Below are 20,310 nucleotides of genomic sequence, written 5' to 3' on the forward strand. Positions count from 1 at the left end.
ATGAATGCAAGCTATTGTTATGGATGGGGAGGAAGCCCAGCCTCGGACTGCGGGCCTAATCTTTACAGCTGGTACAAGTTCAGTTGACGCTTCTTGTGACGCTACCACACAGATCCCAATCCTGCACATGAGCCTCGATTTTAATCTAAACCTGCCCGACTTCAATGGGATGTAAAACGGGCGTGGGGGTGGAGTGATGGCGTACAACGGGCATCTAACCCGAACCAGTCCTCCTCCCGCTAGGCAATGTTCGGTTAAATTTGGACCCATGCTTTAAGTAGGGTTGCCAACCTTCCAAGAATAGCCTGGAGCCTCTGGGAATGAAAGGTTAATCTCCCAGACACTGCTACGAGCAACACGGGGAGAAATAGAACAGTGGCATTATAAAGGCTTTTAAAAAAATTTTCTTTGAACACATCAGTTGTATTATCATTAAATCTTGCAGCACAAAAGGAGGACATCATGCCCATCGTGATTGTGCTGACTCTTTGGTAACTCCCCTTCCAGTATTTTGAAAGTTATTGTTGAATCTGCTTCCACCACCCTTTCAGGCAGTGCCTTGCAAATCAAAGAACTTAAGTTACAAAAATATTGGAGGTTGGAAAAAAAATACTATTTGACCAGGCAGTGCGTTTACAACAGGAAGTTATGTGATGAAACCTCCAACCAGATGTGGTAACCCTCTTGTGAAGCCAGACCCATGGTGGATGGAGGGGGAAAACCCAGCTCATTCTGCTGACACTCTTTGCCAATACAGATGATCTCACATTTTCCTGGCTTTGCTTCTCCCTTCACTTAAAAGGTTGTTGGTCTGGAGAAGCTTTTAGAAATGGGTTTCTGCTTAGTTTCGAAGTGACTTTCTCATTTTGGGAACACACTGTCCAGTTTAACTGATTCTGATTATTCACCCAGGTTGCACACTACAAGTACAATTTCTATCATTGAAACCATGGAAAAGTTACGGCTGAGAAAAGCTACCTGCCCAGTTTAATCCCACCTTCCAGCGCCTGGTCTGTAGCCTTACAGGTTACAGTAATTCAGGTGCATGTCCAGGTACCTTATTAAGAGTTGAGGGTTTCTGCCTCCACCGATCCAGGCAGCGAATTTCAGACACCCACCACCCTCTGGATTAACCAGATTAGGGGAAGGGTTTGTGTCGGCACAAACCTGAGGGACTGCTGTGACCCTGGAATCTCCAGCATGCATGTCTTTGGCACTTGGCTGAATTTTCACCTTCATGAGCTGACTGGTTCAATCTACCACAAGATAAATTTTAGACCAATTTCATAGGAACAGGAGGAGCCCATTCAGCCCTTGAACCTATTCCCACCATTCAGTTAGGTCATGCTTGATCTATATCCCAAATCCATTTACCAGCCTTTGCTCCAATCCCTTGATTCCTTACCCACCAAATGTTAATCAATCGATTCCCTTATCTAACAAAAATCTGTTAATCTCAGTTATGAAAGTTCCAATTCACCTCCAGCATTCAGTCAATTTGGGGGAGAGAGTTCTGGATTTCCACTACCCTATTGTGTGAAGAAGTGCTTCCTGACATCACCTCTGAACAGCCTAGCGCTTATTTTAAGACTATGCCCCCACGTTCTGGCCTCCAGTGCCCCACCGCCCATCGAGGGAATAGGGTAGCTCGAGAGAAACTATCAAATTCTTTTTACCTTGAATGGATCATCCCTTAACGTTCTAAGCTCAAGGGAAGAAAAGCTATGCAACCTGTCTTCACAATTTATTCACACATTAAGGTTTTAAGTCCGGTATCATTCTAGGCCCTCTTCAAGGCCAATATATCCTTCCTGAGAATCGAGGAAATTTGTGTAGAGAGTGATCAATACATGCAATGGACTTCCAGGATAAAGCAGTGGGGTTGAAAATTGTAATTGTCGTAAGAAAGAGTCCAATAGGGTGAGGGAAATGGAGGATTTTTTAAAAATGCAGTTGCAGAATGTGGGCATCACTGGCAAGACTGACATTTATTGCCCATCCCTAAATACCCTTGAGAAAACTACCTTCTTAACAACTGAGTGGCTTGCTAGGCCATTTCAGAGGACAGTTAAGAGTCAACCACATTGCTGTGGGTCTGGAGCTGCATGTAGATCAGACTAGGTAAGGACGGCAGATTTCCTTCCCTAAAGGTCATTAAGTGAACCAGATGAGTTTTACGATGAGTTTCACGGTCACTGGTACTGAGACCATCTTTTTATTCCAGATTTATTTAATTAACTAAATTTAAATTTCCCAGTTGATGGGCTGGATTTTATGGGCCCCCTGAGATGGGGGGGGGGGGGTGGGCGTGTTGATGGGTGGTGCAGAGGGCCCATTGTCAAACAATTTTGTTGGGGGTGGGATTGGCTGATGACGGCCTTTCCACCCAGAGGCCAATTCTTCCCTCCCACCTTTAGGATTTAATCAGCGGGGAGGGGGTGCCTCCACCACGCGGGGAGGTCGAGATGCCCTCCCTGCAGGCTTGGGTTGGAGAACATCTGTGGCCCATGGAGGACCCCCGCTAGGAAAGGCTGCACCTCCCTGGACGCTCCCTCCCACTGCACCTAACACCCACCCCCCTTGCCGGGGCCTTCAAGACTGGCCCCGGCGACCCTGTCTCAGTTACCGGAGGTCCAGGGCTCCAATGCTGGGCCTGATTCCAAGGCCTCTTCAGTATCCACAATGGACACTGCCTCCGGTGGCACTGCCAATAATACAGAGCTGGCAGCCCTGTGATCGGCTGGCAGCTCCTGGAAGTGGGATTCCCATCCTTAAAGAGAAAGGGATCCCACCGCCAAGCACTTCAGTGCCGGAACAATGTAAGATTCCCGTACCTTTCTGGCCTGGCGCCAGGAGCCACGCAGGCTTCACAAAATCCAGCCCGATATCACATGTCCAGATCATTACTCTAGGCTTCTGGATTACTACTCCAGGTATCAGAACCAATAAGCTACCACTCCTGATCTTTCTGAATGGATGAAGTAAGATGAACTGAAAGGGCTTCTTCATTTGTATTTACCTTGTGAGGAATGTTCCTCAGGTTGAAAGATCATAGAAACATCGAAAATAGGAGCAGGAGTAGGCCATTTGGTCCTTCGAGCCTGCTCCACAATTCATTATGATCATGGCTGATCATCCAACTCAGTAACCTGTTCCTGCTTTCACCCCATACCCTTTGATCCCTTTAGACCTAAAAGCTATATCTAACTCCTTCTTGAAAACATATAATGTTTTGGCCTCAACTGCTTTCTGTGGTAGCGAATTCCACAGGCTCACCACTCTGGGTGAAGAAATTTCTCTTCATCTCAGTCCTGAAAGTTTTACCCCGTATCCTTAGACTATGACCCCTGGTTCTGGACTCCCCCACCATCGGGAACATCCTTCCTGCATCTACCCTGTCAAGTCCTGTTAGAATTTTATAGGTTTCTATGAGATCCCCCCTCACTCTTCTGGACTCCAGCGAATATAATCCTAACCAACTCAGTCTCTCCTCATACGTGAGTCCCACCATCCCAGGAATCAGTCTGGTAAACCGTCACTGCACTCCCTCTATTAGCAAGAACATCCTTCCTCAGCTAAGGAGACCCAAACTGCACACAATATTCCAGATGTGGCCTCACCAAGGCCCTGTATATTTGCAGCAAGACATCCCTGCTCCTGTACTCTAATCCTCTCGCTATGAAGGCCAACATACCATTTGCCTTTTTTACCGCCTGTTGCACCTGCATGCTTACCTTCAGCGACTGGTGTACGAGAACACCCAAGTCTCGTTGCATATTCCCTTCTCTCAGTTTATCACCGTTCAGATAATCTGTCTCCCTGTTTTTGCTACCAAAGTGGATAACCTCACATTTATCCACATTATATTGCATCTGCCATGCATTAGCCCACTCACTCAACTTGTCCAAATCACTGAAGTCTGTCTGCATGTTTAATGAGGGAGCGTTACATGTAGATTCACTTACAGAACAGAGGTTCTTTTGTACTGTGTAAAAGAAGCAATGTGCAGAGAATTACAGCACAAGAACAGGCCATTCAGCCCACCTGGTCTATGCTAGTGTTTATGCTCCACATGAGCTTCCTCCCCACCTATTTCACCTAACTCTTTAGTATATCCTGCTATTCCCTTCCCTCTCAGGTACCTATCTAACTCTCCCTTAAATTCATCTTCAGTTTGCATTTCTGTAGCACCTTTCACAACCTCAGGATGTCCCAAAACATTTTACAGTCAATTAGGTACTTTTTGAACAAGTGCAATGTAGAAAACGTGGCAGCACAGCAAGATCCCACAAACAGTAAGGAAATAAATGACTGTTTGTTAATGATGTTGGTTTGAGGGATAAATATTGGCCAGGACACCAGGGATAACTCCCCTGCTCTACTTGACTACAAATCACACTCCTCTCCGTGTTCCCCACAGTTTAATAGCACCCTATTCACCTAACAGGCTGATATGTAAAGAATGACGACACTAGGGAGGTACTAGAGGGTGTTGCTAGGAACTGTGGAACCCGAGCACCACACGAGTCCATTTAAGTAAAGATGGGAGAAACTTGGTTAAAAGTAACCTTGTGTTTGGCAGAGTTGAACTTGCTGTAGAGGCAAGGTGAAGAGCTTTTACCTTGCAGGAGGGCAGATATTAATCGGCTCAGTGCTGTAATTTCCTTTGGCAGGCCAGCATTGCGCTTAATTAAAGCAACCACAAATATTTATCCACTTTCCCCTCGTCTAACTCCCCTAGTTACTCTGCTATGCTGTGGTTTTCTGCCCATACTGCAGCTAGACGGTGACTGAGCGCATTCATTCCTGTTTACCAAGGAACACCCCTGCTGGGAAAAGAGAAATAAAAGCCAAGATAATATGAAAATGAAGGAATAAGTCACCATGAATGCTGTGCACCAGACTCTGGGGAAGTCCCAGGGCTTTCCCTGGACCCCATCTTCAAATCACAGAATCTCAGTCTCATTCCTTTGCTTATTCCCTCTATCCCTGCAAACCTTGAAATGACCAATTAGGAACAGGAGGAGGATATTCCTTCGAGCCATTCAACGAGGTCATGGCTGATCTTTATCTTAACCCTCTTTACCCACCTTGGTTTCATAATCCTGAATACCCTTGCAGAACAAAAATCTAACTCCTGCAATTTTAAAACTTTCATTTGACCACAGCATCCACAGCTTTTCTGGGGGGGTGGTGGAACAGAGTCCCCGATTTCCACTACCCTTTGTGTGAAGAAGTGCTTCCTGACAGCACCCGTGAATGGCCTGGCTCTAATTTTAAGGTTATTTCGCCACCCACCCCCCGCCCGCCCCTTGTTCTGAACATTCCTCACCAGAGGACATAGGGTAGATAGAGAGAGAAACTATCAACTCCTTTAATCATCTTCAATACTTTAATTAGATCATTCCTTAATCTTCTATCAAGGGAATACAAGCCCAGTCTATGCAATGTGTCCTCAGTATTTAACCTTTTTTTTAGCCCAGTATTATCATTCTGCTTCACCACACTGAGGGGTTAATTTACCATTGACATTCTTGGACTCTGCTGCTGGTCTGTCTCCTCAAACATATTTTTGTGTCATTCTTGCTAGTACAAAAACAGGTTTAGGAACGTAGGAAATAGGAGCAGGAGTAGGCCATGCGGCCGCTCGAGCCTGCTCTGCCATTCAACTAGATCATAGCTGATCTACCTCAATGCTATTTTCTCAAATTATCCCCATATCTCTTGATATCTTTAATATCTAGAAATTGATCTCTGTCTTTAACATGCTCCATGACTGAGCCTCCACAGCCCTCTGGGGTATTCCAAAGATTCACTATCCTCTGAGTAAAGAAATTCCTCCTCATCTCAGTCCTAAATGTCCAACCCCTTATTCTGAGACTGTGTCCCCTGGTTCTAGACTCCCCAGCCAGTGGTAACATCCTTCCTACATCAGCCCTGTGGAGCCTGTAAATTGTGAATGGCAGTTTCACACATTCCTCCAAGGCCTGAGTCAGGCAGCTGTCTTACCTTTAACTTTGTCCTTGTCTCTGCAAAAGTACAACATGTCTTAGTTTGTCTTCAATAGTTTGAAGCAATAATAATCCATACCCTTCCCAGCATGCCATCTTGAGATGTCCAGTTGAATGGTTCTGTGTTCTATCCTTTTGTTAATACTTTTAATCTGCTCTTTTATGCAGGTAATCCAGGGATTCAAGCCCATCCTTTTAAAACTGCTATCTAAGTCCATTTGAAAAGGTCCAAAATTGATCGTGGGAATGCTGAATCTAGCTAAAGCAACCTTCTCCAAATGGGATTCGAAAGAATAGTTTCACAGATTATGACAGGCCACTGTAATCTCAGCCAAATCCCCAGTATTCTCTTGTGTGCGTGTCAGCACATTATTTGAACAGGGAGGGCATTATCTAACACCACACCCATGTACACTATCCAACAGGAGAATGGTCAGGAACAATATTACCCCCCCCCCCCCGCCCCACCGAACCCCTATCCTTGCCCCACCTGCCCTTTCCTAATCTGGGGCATCAACACCAATTGCAGCTCCAAGTCCAAATTTAATCAAACAACCAAGGCATCAACATTTTACTTTCTTCCCAGGATTTTCAGATCCTGGATCTCTGTGCATTCTGTCAACTTGGCCTGTATTGTCCAAAATATAAACATACACAATCAGTGGTGTCAGCTGTGGCTCAATGGGTAGCACACTTGCCTCTGAGTTAGAAGGTTGTAGGTTGAAAGTCCCACTCCAGCACATACTCAAAGCTGAGACTCAGTGCAGGGAACCCCGCACTGTTGGAGATGCCGTCTTTCTGATAAACTGAATGCTTGTCTGCCCTCTCGGGTGGATGCAAAAGATCCCACGGCACTATTTTGAAGAGCCCGGGAGTTCTGCCTGGTGTCTTGAACAATATTTGTTGGTAACCAACGTCATTTTAAAAACAGATTCTTTGGTCATTATCACATTCCTGTTTGTGGGAGCTTCCTGTGCGCAAATTGACTGCCGCGTGTGCTACATTGTAACACTTCAAAAAGTGTTTCATTGGCTGTAAAGCACTTTGGGACATCATGAGGTCATGGAAACCGCTAAATGCAAAGCTTTTCTTTTAATCAAGAGCAGTTCGATGGGTGTTATTACTTTCAGTGGTCTCAGGAAGACACTTGAAATACCTGCCGAGTGGTTTTGCTCCAGAATTTAGTTGCAATTCTAGAAACAGATCTTTACTTTGGCAAAGCTTCAAAGTACTAATAGGTCCTACTTTTGTCTCTAAGGAGCAATCTTCAATGTACATTGTTCATGTTTCCATTCTGCCTTAACCTTGGCCACTTACAGATGAGAGTATTGGATAAGAGGCAGTTTGATACTTGTGAATCCTAGCGACTGGCATTTTGCTACTTCCCGTGCTTATTAGGTTTGCACTTCTCATGTCCTTTGGGATCATAGAGTTATACAGCACAGAAACAGGCCCTTCGGCCCATCGCGTCCATGCCGGCCATCAAGCACCTAACTATTCTAATCCCATTTTCCAGCACTCAGCCCGTAGCCTTGTATGCTATGGCGTTTCAAGTGCTCATCTAAATACTTCTTAAATATTGTGAGGGTTCCTGCCTCTACCATCCCTTCAGGCAGTACATTCCAGATTCGCAACACCCTCTGGGTGAAATTATTTTTCCTCAAATCCCCTCTAAACCTTCTGCCCCTTAGCTTAAATCTATGCCCCCTGGTTATTGACCCCTCCGCTAAGGGAAAAAGTTTCTTCCTATCTAACCTCTCAATGCCCCTTCATAATTTTGTATACCTCAATCAGGCCCCCCCTCAGCCTTCTCTGCTCTAAGGAAAACAACCCTCGTCTTTTCGACCCTCTACAGTTAACAAAAGAGATGCGTAAAGTGGTTTCATCTTACCTAGAATCTGAATCTGTCAATTTACACTCACTGACCTACATTGGCTCCTGCCCAACAATGCCTTGAATTTAAAATTCTCATCTTTGTGTTCAAATCCTTTCTTATCTCTGTAACTTTGTTCAGCCTAGAACCTTCTGAGGACTCTGTGCTCATGCAACTATGGTACCTTGTGCGCACCTTTTTTCCACCCCACCCCACATTTCTATTGGCAGCCATGCTTCAGCCCGAAGCTCTGGAATTCCCTCTCTACCTCTCTCTGCTACTTAAAACATTCCATAAAACCTACCACTTAAAACAAGCATTTGGTCAACTGTCCTAATGTCTCCTTCTTTGGCTCAATTTTTGCCTGTCAATGCTCCTGTGAAGCACCTTGGGATGCCTTACTATATTCTTCTTTTGGGCCTCCTTATCTCGAGAGACAATGGATACGCGCCTGGAGGTGGTCAGTGGTTTGTGAAGCAGCGCCTGGAGTGGCTATAAAGGCCAATTCTGGAGTGACAGGCTCTTCCACAGGTGCTGCAGAGAAATTTGTTTGTTGGGGCTGTTGCACAGTTGGCTCTCCCCTTGCGCCTCTGTCTTTTTTCCTGCCAACTACTAAGTCTCTTCGACTCGCCACAATTTAGCCCTGTCTTTATGGCTGCCCGCCAGCTCTGGCGAATGCTGGCAACTGACTCCCACGACTTGTGATCAATGTCACACGATTTCATGTCGCGTTTGCAGACGTCTTTATAACGGAGACATGGACGGCCGGTGGGTCTGATACCAGTGGCGAGCTCGCTGTACAATGTGTCTTTGGGGATCCTGCCATCTTCCATGCGGCTCACATGGCCAAGCCATCTCAAGCGCCGCTGACTCAGTAGTGTGTATAAGCTGGGGATGTTGGCCGCTTCAAGGACTTCTGTGTTGGAGATATAGTCCTGCCACCTGATGCCAAGTATTCTCCGAAGGCAGCGAAGATGGAATGAATTGAGACGTCGCTCTTGGCTGGCATACGTTGTCCAGGCCTCGCTGCCGTAGAGCAAGGTACTGAGGACACAGGCCTGATACACTCGGACTTTTGTGTTCCGTGTCAGTGCGCCATTTTCCCACACTCTCTTGGCCAGTCTGAACATAGCAGTGGAAGCCTTACCCATGCGCTTGTTGATTTCTGCATCTAGAGACAGGTTACTGGTGATAGTTGAGCCTAGGTAGGTGAACTCTTGAACCACTTCCAGAGCGTGGTCGCCAATATTGATGGATGGAGCATTTCTGACATCCTGCCCCATGATGTTCGTTTTCTTGAGGCTGATGGTTATATTAACGGCACTATATAAATGCAAGTTATTGTCGTAGTAAGAGTATGTAATCATTGGATTTCGGGACATTTTAATCCGCCAATAAAAGTTTGCATTGGTATTAATACTCCTACTCTAAAGAAAAAGCATCTTTGAATTATTTACAGACAAGGAGGAAAATAGACACTGAACACAAGAATTAGAAGCAAGAGTAGACCATTCGGCCCCTCAAGCCTTATGAACACTTTAGCTAAGCTTTTCCTTTTTATATACTTTTAGAAGCTTTTACTGTCTGTTTTTATATTTCTCTCCTGCTGACTCCCCATACCTTTTGATATTTCTCTTGCGAATCAAGCACTTAATTCCATTTTAAGAGAATTAATTAATTCTGTTCAGGTAAGGGTTTGCAGTAGAGAATTCCAAATTCTAACCGCCTTCTGTGTGAAGAAATATTTTTCGAGCATCCCCTTAAATTCTTTTAGTGAGTACCCTTAAATTGGTGTCATCTCGTTATCATTTTGCTGAACAGCGGAAACAATCTTTACTTTATTATGATCTTTATAATTATTTTTTTAAAATCAGATTGCCTTTGACCTTCTCAGCTCTAGTAAAAGAAATAACTCCCCAAATATCTTAATTTTAATTTCTGTTCCTTTTTTCTCCTGCTCAGCAGGCACGAAGGTAGCAGCTCGTGACTGAGTGCAGGTCGAGACAGAGTGTGAGCTTGGGAATTTGGTAAGCGTGGGAATTCGGTGCAGTGAGAGAGTAAGTCTGTTCTGACAGAGCTGAAGCCCAGAGGCATTAATTAGGTGGGCAGACAGGTAAGAGGCTCCCAGAAATAGAGGGTAACCTAGAGACCGTGGCGAGAGTTTGAAGAGTTGGGGGGGTGAGTTGTGGGTTCAGCACATTCTAAAGAAAAGCGAAATGTGACATAACAGGAAGGGAGGTAAGTGATTGGTTGGTGAGTATTTTCTCTTTTTCGCTTATTCAAACGAGGGAATTTTAATTGGGGTAAGTATTACATTAATTGAAATAATAAGAATATAAGCACAAGCAGGACTAAAGGCATTAATTAAAACTTAAAATAATGAATTACTTAATTAAAACACAATCGGGATGGCAAGGCAAGTGATATATGTGGGAGCTGGTGGACGCCAGTGTGATCCACGGCAAACACGTCTAAAGTGTCTGCAGCTCGGGAAACATCGGCTCAGAGTTGATGAGCTGGAGGCCGAGCTACAGACACTGTGATGCATCAGAGTGGGGGAATGTTACCTGGACACTTTGTTCCAGAGGCAGTCACACCCCTTAGGATAGGGTCTTCTGATTTGGTCTGTGGCCAGGGACAGGAAGATGTGACTGCGATTGAGGCAGGTATGAGGTTCAAGAAGGTAGAAGTGGAGGAGCCACAGCCCTTGCAATTGTCTAACAGGTTTGAGGTTCTGTCAGCTTGTATGGATGAGATCGAGGGCTACAGGGTGGATGAGCAAACTGACCATGGCACTGACTATGTGGTACAGGAAGCCATTCAAGTTGGGGGAGTAATTAGGAATGCAGTGGTAGTAGGGGACAATATAGTCAGGGGATAGACACAGTTCTCTGACAACGAGAGTCCAGAGGATGTGTTACCTGCCCAGTGCCAGGGTTCAGGACATCTGTTTGGGGCTGGAGAGGAACTTGCAGTAGGAGGGGGAGGATCCAATTGTCGTGGTCCACGTGGGTACCAATGACATAGATAGGACGAGGAAAGAGGTAATACTTAGGGATTATGAGCAGGTAGGGGTTAAATTAAAAAGCAGAACCACATGGGTAAGAATCTCTGGATTACTGCCTGAGCCACAAGCAAATTGGTATGGGGTAGATGAGATCAGAGAGTTGAATGTATGGCTCAAAGATTGGTGTGGGAGAAATGGGTTTTGATCCATGGGGCACTGGCACAGTATTGGGGAAAGTGAGAGCTGTACCGTTAGGACTGTCTTCACCTGAACGGTGCTGGGACCAGTGTTCTGGCGAGTCAGATAACTAGGGCAATAGAGAGGGCTTTAAATTAAATAGTGTGGGGGGAGGGATCATGTGAGGGGAGATGTGGTTAAAATAAAGAGAAAGAACAAGGCAATAGAGCAGGGTAGTGATATGGGTAATGATAACCAGAGTGTGGCAGGAAGGGACAGAATGTATAAACTAAAGAGTGGACCAGCAGATAAGTCCAGAGTTTGCAAGATGCTAAAAAGACAGGATTAAAGGCTCTGTATCTGAATGCATGCAGCATTCATAACAAAACGGATGAACTGATAAAACAAATAGAAATAAATATGTATGACCTGATGGCCATTACAGAGATGTGCAAGGTTGCAAGGTGACCAAGGCTGGGACCTAAATATTCAAGGGTATTTTACATTTCAGAAGGACAGGAAGCTAGGAAAAGGTGGTGGGGTAGCTCTGTTAATTAAGGATGACATTAGTATAGTGGTGAGAGATGACCTTCATTTAGAAGATCAAGATGTAGAATCAGTTTGGGTTGAGATAAGAAATAGTAAAGGTAAGAAGTCACTTGGGGGAGTAGTTTATAGACCCCCTAACAGTAGCTACACAGTAGAACAGAGTATACAGGAAGAAATAATGGGGACTTGTAAGAAAGCTACTGCAATAATCATGGATGATTTTAATCTTCATATAGATTGGATGAATCAGATTGGCAAAGGTAGTCTGAATGATGAGTTCATTAGAGCAGTAGATTCTAGTGCCAACCAGGGAGAAGGCTATTTTAGACCTGGTAATGTGCAATGAGACAGGATTAATTAATGACCTCATAGTAAAGGAGTCTCTAGGCAATAGTGATCATAACATGATAAAATTCCACATTCAGTTTGAGGGTGAGGTCTAAGGTTAATGGCTTAAACTGAAATACAGGTAATTACAAGGGTATAAGGGAAGAACTGGCCACATTTGGAATACTGCGTGCAGCTCTGGTCGCCACATTACCAAAAGAATGTAGATGCTTTGGAGAGGGTGCAGAGGAGGTTCACCAGGATGTTGCCTGGTATGGAGGGCGCTAGCTATGAAGAGAGGTTGAGTAGATTAGGATTATTTTCATTAGAAAGACGGAGGTTGAGGGGGACCTGATTGAGGTGGACAAAATCACGAGAGGTATAGACAGGGTGGATAGCAAGAAGCTTTTTCCCAGAGTGGGGGATTCAATTACGAGGGGTTAGGAGTTCAAAGTGAGAGGGGAAAAGTTTAGGGGGGATATGCGTAGAAAGTTCTTTACACAGAGGGTGGTGGGTGCCTGGAACGCGTTGCCAGCGGAGGTGGTAGACGCGGGCACGATAGCGTCTTTTAAGATGTATCTAGACAGATACATGAATGGGCAGGAAGCAAAGAGATACAGACCCTTAGAAAATAGGCGACATGTTTAGATAGAGGATCTGGATCGGTGCAGGCTTGGAGGGCCAAAGGGCCTGTTCCTGTGCTGTAATTTTCTTTGTTCTTTGTTCTAACTGGCTAAAGTGAACTGGGAAAATAGATTAAAAGGTAGGATAGTAGAGAAGCAGTGGCAGACATTTAAGGAGATATTTTGTCACTCTCAGCAAGGATATGTTCCATTGAGAAAGAAAGACTCTATGAGAAGGATGCACGATCTGCGGCTATCTAAGGAAGTTAAGGATAGTATCAAATTGAAAGAAAAAGTGTACAGTACTGTGAAGATTAGTGGCAGGTCAGATGATTTGGACAGATTTTAGAAACCAGCAAAGAATGGCTTAAAAAAAGGAGAAATTAGACTGAGAGAAAGCTGGCTAGAAACATAAAAACAGATAGTAAGAGTTTCTACCAGTATTTAAAAAAGGAAAAGAGTAACTAAAAAGTGAGTGTTGTCTCTTCGAGTGAGACAGAGGAATTAATAATGGGAAACAAGGAAATGGGGGAAGCATTGAACAGGTATTTTGTGTCAGTCTTCACTGTTGAAGACACAAAAAACACCCCACAAATACCTGAAATTCAAGAGGTAAAAGGGAGGGAGGAACTTCAAACAATCACTAGGGAAAGGTACTGGGAAAACTATTAGAATTAAAGGCTGACAAGTCCCCTGGGACCTGATGGCTTGCATCCTAGAAGTGGCTGCAGAGATAGTAGATGCATTGATTGTGATCTTCCAAAATTCCCTAGATTCTGGAAAGGTCTCAGCGGATTAGAAAATCGCAAATGTAATACCTCTATTCAAGAAAGGAGGGAAACAGAAAGTAGGAAACTAAGGCCAGTTGGTCTAACATCTGTCATAGGGAAAATGCGAGAATCCATTATTAAGGAAGTTATAGTCGGACGTTTAGAAAATCATAATGCAATCAGGCAGAGCCAACATGGTTTTGTGAATGGAAAATCGTGTTTGACTAATTTATTAGTTATCTGAGGAAGTAACAAGCAACGAGGATAAAGGGGAACCTGTAGATGTAGTGTAGTTGGATTTCCAAAAGGCATTTAATAAGGTGCCACATCAAAAGTTACTACACAAAAGAGCTCATGGGGTAGGGGTAACATATTGGTATGGATAGAGGATTGTTTAGCTAACAGGAAGCAGAGAGTAGGAATAAGTGGGTCATTTTCAGGTTGGAAAACCATTACTAGTGGTGTGCCGCAGGGATCAGTGCTGGGGCTTCAACAATTTACAATCCATATCAATGACTTGGATGAAGGGACAGAATGTATGGTAGCTAAATTTGCTGATGACACAAAGATAGGTAGGAAATTAAGCTGTCAAGAGGACATAAAGGGTCGACAAAGGGATTTAGATAGGTTAAGTGAGTGGGAAAAAATTTGGCAGATGGACTATAATGTGGGAAAATGTGAACTTGTCCACCTTGGCAGGAAGAATAGAAAAGCAGTGTATTATTTGAATGAAGAGAGACTGCTGAACTCGACGATATAGAGGGATCTGGGTGTCCTGGTACGTGAATCACAAAAGGTTAGTACGCAGTTAAAGCAAGTGATTGAGAAAGCAAATGGAATGTTGCTGTTTATTGCCAGCTGAAATCGAGTATAAAAGTAGAGAAGTATTGCTACAGCTGTATAGGGTCTTAGTTAGACCGCATCTGAAGTACTGAATACTGTTTTGGTCTCACTTCAGAGGATATCATTGCATTAGAAGCAGTTCAGAGGAGTTCACTTGACTGATTCCTGGGATTATCTTGTGAGGAAAAGTTGAGCAGGTTGGACCTATACCCATTGGCGTTTAGAACAATGAAAGTTCATCTTTTATTCGTTCCTGGGATGTGGGCATCGCTGGCTAGGCCAGCATTTATTGCCCATCCCGAACTGCCCTTGAGAAGGTGGTGGTGAGCTGCCTTCTTGACCCGATGCAGTCCATGTGGGGTAGGTACACCCGCAGTGCTTTTAGGAAGGGAGTTCCAGGATTTTGACCCAGCAACAGTGAAGGAACGGCGATATAGTTCCAAGTCAGGATGGTATGTGGCTTGGAGGGGAACTTGCAGGTGGTGGGGTTCCCATGCATCTGCTGCCCTTGTCCTTTGAGGTGGTAGGGTCATGGGTTTGGAATGTGCTGTCTAAGGAGCCTTGGATGCAGTGCATCTTGTAGATGGTACACACTGTTGTCACTGTGCGTCAGTGGTGGAGGGAGTGAATGTTTGTGGATGGGGTGCCAATCAAGCGGGCTGCTTTGTCCTGGATGATGATGAGCTTCCTAAGTGTAGTTGGAGTTGCACCCATCCAGGCAAGTGGAGGGTTTTCCATCACATTCCTGACTTGTGCCTTGTAGATGGTGGACAGGCTTTGGGTAGTCAGGAGGTGAGTTACTTGCCACAGGATTCCTAGCCTCTGACCTGTTCTTGTAGTCATGGTATTTATATGCCTATTCCAGTTCAGTTTCTGGTCAATGGAAACCCTCAGGATGTTGATAGTGGGCGATTCAGTCATCGTAATGCCATTGAATGTCATAGGTAGATGGTTAGATTCTCTCTTGTTGGAGATGTTGATTACCTGACACTTGTGTGGCACGAATGTTACTTGCCACTTATCAGCCCAAGCCTGGATATTGTCCGGGTCTTGCTGCATTTCTACACTGACTGCTTCAGTATCTGAGGAGTCGCGAATGGTGCTGAACATCGTGCAATCATTGGCAAACATCCCCACTTCTGACCTTATGATTGAAGGAAGGTCATTGATGAAGCAGCTGAAATGGTTGGGCCTAGGACACTACCCTGAGGACCTCCTGCAGTGATGTCCTGGAACTGAAATGATTGACCTCCAACAACCATAACCATCTTCCTTTGCACCAGGTACAACACCAACCAGCAGAGAATTTTTCCCTTGATTCCAGTTTTGCCAGGACTCCTTGATGCCGTACTCTGTCAAATACTGCCTTGATGTCAAGGGCAGTCAGTCTCGCCTCATGAGTTCAACTCTTTTGTCCATGTTTGGAGCAAGGCTGTAATGAGTTCAGGAAGTGAGTGGCCCTGGCGGAAGCCAAACGGATCAGGTTATTGCTGAACAAGTGCCGCTTGATAGCACTGTCGATGACACCTTCCATTTACTTTACTGATGATCGAGAGTAGACTGATAGGGCGGTAATTGGCCGCATTGGATTTGACCTGCTTTTTGTGTACATGACATACCTGGCCAATTTCCCACATTGCCGGGTAGATGCCAGTGTCGTAGCTGTACTGGAACAGCTTGGCTAGGGGCACGGCAAGTTCTGGAGCCTAGGTCGATGCCGGGTGGTCTGTCCAGTTTCATTCCTTATTGACTTCGTAGTGGGTAGATACAACTGAGTGGCCTGCTAGGCCATTTAAGAGTCAACCACATTGCTGTGGGTCTGGAGTCACATGTAGACCAGACCAGGTAAGGACAGCAGATTTCCTTCCCTACTGACGTTTGTGAACCAGATGGGTTTTTACAAGAATCAACAATGGTTTCATGGCTATCATTGGACTAGCTTTTTAATTCCAGGTTTTTATTAATTGAATTCAAATTACACCTTCTGTCATGGTGGAATTCAAACTCACGTCCCCAGAGCAGTACACTGGGTCACTAGTCCAGTGACCATACCACTATGCCACTGCCTCCCCTAATATTGAAGCATACAAGATCCTGAGGGGATTTGACAGGGTGAATGCTGAGAGAATGTTTCCTTGTTGGGGAGACTAGAAGTAGGGGACACAGTTTAAAAATTAGGGGCCTCCTATTTAAGATGGAGATGAGGTGAAATATTTTTCTGAGGGTCTTTAGTTTGTGGAATTCTCTTCCCCAGAGAGCAGTGGAGGCTGGGTCATTGGATATATTCAAGGCTGAGTTAGACAGATTTTTTGATTGACAAGGGATATAGGGGGGTAGGCAGGAAAATGGAGTTAAGGCCACAATCAGATCAGTCAGGATCTTATTAAATGGCGGAGCAGGCTCAACAGGCCCAATGGCCTACTCCTGCTCCTATTTCTTATAATCTTTAGATCTTATGAGTGGGATGAGACTGGGTGGGATATTGTAGTGTATAGGGAGTGAGCAGGAGGGTGGGATTTGAAGAGGTGGCTCATGTGGAGAAAAACTGGTGCACACTTTCATGGGCCATATGGCCTCTCCTATGCTGAAATAATTCATGGTCTGATTCTGAGGCAGGAGTTCTTGCTCAGTAGTTTGTTGATACTATTGTTCCATTCTGTTGGTGATGTTCTTGGACCGATTGTTGGTGCTGTTGGTGTTATTGTTGCTGTTGTTATTTCTGTTGTTAGTGTTTCCTTTTTTTGTTAAATTTTGAGAACTGTGTTTTCAAACAGAAAAAAAGGATTCCATAGATGCTGAACTTCATGTTTTATTTAAAAAAGAGGTCATCAGAAGATCTGTTGGCCTTGGCTTGTAAACAACAGTTACTGGAAGGCATCTTTTTTCAGATTATTACCCAACAGGGGGCTTTTTTGACTTGGGGAAGATGTTTACAGAGAGATGACAGGTCAAGATTTACAGGGGTCAGGAGGTTTGACTCCTGAGTTGTTTTTAGTTTCGCTTTGGACAGGCAGTTTGGGTGTGGACAGAGTTGGAATGTGAACAGTTGGAGAAAACTTGCCAAGAGAGCAAACCTCAACTCAGCCTGTTCCAGCTCTTTGAAAAAGCCTGCCAGTTTTTCCATCTCTTTAAGAAGCCCTGAGAAGCAAGTATAAAAAACAGACCAAAACCCTTGTTGGTGCATTTCTCCTGGAAAGCCTGCCCAAAATGATCTTCAACGTCACGAGACAAGAAATGTTCCGCGAAGATTCAAGAGGCAGCAGTCCACACATTTTTGGGATGCCAAACCGGGGGAAAAAAAGGACATCTGACTTCTTTCCATATCTTCTCCTGTTTTTCTTCACGTATTAGCAAATATTTGGCCAATGTATTCTTTTTTGCCTATTGTTTGTAATATTACAAAAGATCTCTTTCAGTTAACCGATGTGTGTGTGAGGGGCTAAGGTAAAAAGGGAACTTTCAAATTTCAATCTGTGTGTTAATGTTTTGCTTCATTACTGGTTAAGACTTATTTTATAATAAACTGATAATTTTGTTCTTTATTAAAGAAATGTGGTTGGTGTGTTTTATTCTGGGATAAAAATTGAGTCCATGATTGACCCTATTGGTAAGTGGGAAAAAATTTAAGTGTATGTTATGACCTGTGGAGAAGTGGAACCAGAAAAGCAGTCACTCCTCCCACCTCGGTCGTAACAGTGTCTGTAGTTGAATTGGTGCTATTTTTACTGTCAGTATTTTTATTGCTATTGGTATTGTTTGTTTTGGTCTAGTATTTATTGGCATTGTTTCTGCTGGCATTGTTGCTGTTTTGATTTTGTTGGTATTTTTACTGTCTTTGGTGTTTTGTGCTTGTTTTGATTTTTTTGCTGTTTCTGCTGCTTTTTTGGTGTTTTTGTTGCTGCTTTTTCGTTTTAGTCTTATCTGGTGTTTTTACAGCTTGTTTTGGTTTTTCTTTTGCTGGTTTTGTCTAAAGCAGCTGATGCTCCTGTAGTGCGCACGCGCGGGGCGGGTCAGTTTCCCCTGTCCAAGATGGCGGCGCCCATGGCCGGCTGCCCGAGGTCGCGAGCAACTCATTTAAATTATTATTAATAATCATCCAACACAGTAGCTGGCGGCTCGTCATAGATTGAGAGCGCGGATCGTGAGCGGGTGGCTGTAGTGTCTCTCGGCCGCCGGGAAGAGCCGGCGGCCTGGCCAGGTAACCAGGGGTAACGCGGCCTGCGGTCCGGCTCCGGGCAGAGGGCGGGAGTGACCGGCACTTGGAGAGGGGAGAGGGGGGAGGGGGAAGACAGGGGTGCCTGTGTGAGCGTACTCGCGGAGGTGGGGGAAGGGGCGGGGATGAAGAGCAGTCAGCAGCGAGATATTATTATTTAAAGAATGACTTGCATTTCTAAAGCGCCTTTCATAACCCCAGGATCTTTCAAAGCATTTTCCTGCCAATGAAGTACTTTAGAAGTGTAGTCACTTGTAATGCAGGAAACGCAGCAACCAATTTTCACACAGCAAGATCCCATAAACAGCAATGTGATAATGACCAGAGAACGTATTGTTGGATCGATTGAGGGATAGATATTGATCCAGGTAGAGGATAATTCCCTTGCTCTTTGAAATAGTGCCATGGGATCTTGCGCATCCACCCAAGGTGGCAGAAGGAGCCTCAGTTTATCATCTCATCTGAAAGACGGTGCCTCTGACACTGCAGCACTCATTCACCACAGGGACGCAATCTCATTACTGAACCAGATTTTATTCTACTTCCTAATGTTGGATATGACTAGTGCCAGATTAAGGGTTTTCTATTACATCAGTCCTTTTCATGCAGATGTTCACTATATATTTTATCTGTTTAGAGTTTAGATTAGATTAGAGATACAGCACTGAAACAGGCCCTTCGGCCCACCGAGTCTGTGCCAACCATCAGCCACCCATTTATACTAATCCTACACTAATCCCATATTCCTACCAAACATCCCCACCTGTCCCTATATTTCCCTACCACCTACCTATACTAGTGACAATTTATAATGGCCAATTTACCTACCAACCTGCAAGTCTTTTGGCTTGTGGGAGGAAACCGGAGCACCCGGAGAAAACCCACGCAGACACAGGGAGAACTTGCAAACTCCACACAGGCAGTACCCAGAATCGAACCCGGGTCCCTGGAGCTGTGAGGCTGTAGTGCTAACCACTGCGCCACTGTGCCGCCCTCTTCCCACCTCCTCCTTGTCTGCCTGCAGCCCTGCTGTTTGCCTTGTCGCTCTTTATGCATGAGGCTAGCCAGTGTCTGTTGGCAAGCAGTTTGACCTTGGAAGTGGGATCCATTAAAGCTGTGTTGATGTACAGTTTAAAGCAGGGGGTCACTAGATAGCAATTCAGTATGAGTGCCCTGCGTTCTTTCCTCCTCTCAGGGTGAAGGACCTACGAAGACCAAACCTTGGCAGCTTGGTTCCTTCCTTGAGATCCACTAACAAGGCACCGATAGGGAATTAAACTTGAAACCTTCTTGTTTGTATGACTTACAGCTATGCTATGATACTTAGTGTGGAAACGAATCATTGGTGTCTGCTGCCTAAGCGATGATCTAAATAAAAGCTCTTTTTTTTTTTCATTTGTTAACAGTGTGCCCCAGTATTTAAGTGTGAAATGATAGACTATAGTTTCAGTTCCAGTAGGTGCTAGTGCAGGGAAGCGTGTGCACTGATATGTGTGAATTTCTGACCTACAGAGCTGCTTGAAAGTTGATCTACTTGTGTTCACAGGATGATGGGGATTGTTGCTGAAGGTCAAGCCTAGTTTGTTGCCATGCTTATAAAGGCCCATTCTGTTTGTGCTTTTGCTGCCACTATGTAAAGATACTACAGATTACAGTTCTGTGTGTCTGCTTTTGTTTATTACCTTGGAATGTCGGACCATGGAACATTTATTAAGCATTATTACTAAATTCATATCCATCAACTCAGCATTGACAATGGCAGTCATATGAATTCACTCAACTGTTGTCCGTTCTGAACTAGGCTCTGCTTCAGTTGCCTGTATCCCTTGCTGTGACAAATCTCTTGTGCCATTGTCTATCTAACTCTTTCTTTGGTCTTCCTGGCCTCCTTGTTCCATGTATCTTTGTGTGCAGGGC

General features: G+C 44.6%; 1 protein-coding gene across 2 annotated transcripts in view; it reads left to right on the forward strand.

Moving 5' to 3' along the window:
• The window catches only part of hmgcs1 (3-hydroxy-3-methylglutaryl-CoA synthase 1 (soluble)), a 96,757-nt gene that overhangs the window by 19,139 nt on the left and 57,308 nt on the right, over positions 1-20,310 (forward strand). The window contains exon 1 of one of the 2 annotated variants that reach the window (XM_068029169.1): positions 18,202-18,378. The exons of the other annotated variant lie outside the window; for it this stretch is intronic. The gene's annotated coding sequence lies outside the window, so the exon portion shown is untranslated. Of the gene's footprint in view, positions 1-18,201; positions 18,379-20,310 lie in introns of those variants that run through there. 2 annotated transcript variants of the gene reach the window in all.

Source organism: Heterodontus francisci, chromosome 4 (genome assembly GCF_036365525.1).
Source record: "Heterodontus francisci isolate sHetFra1 chromosome 4, sHetFra1.hap1, whole genome shotgun sequence".
Taxonomy (NCBI): Eukaryota; Metazoa; Chordata; class Chondrichthyes; order Heterodontiformes; family Heterodontidae; genus Heterodontus; species Heterodontus francisci.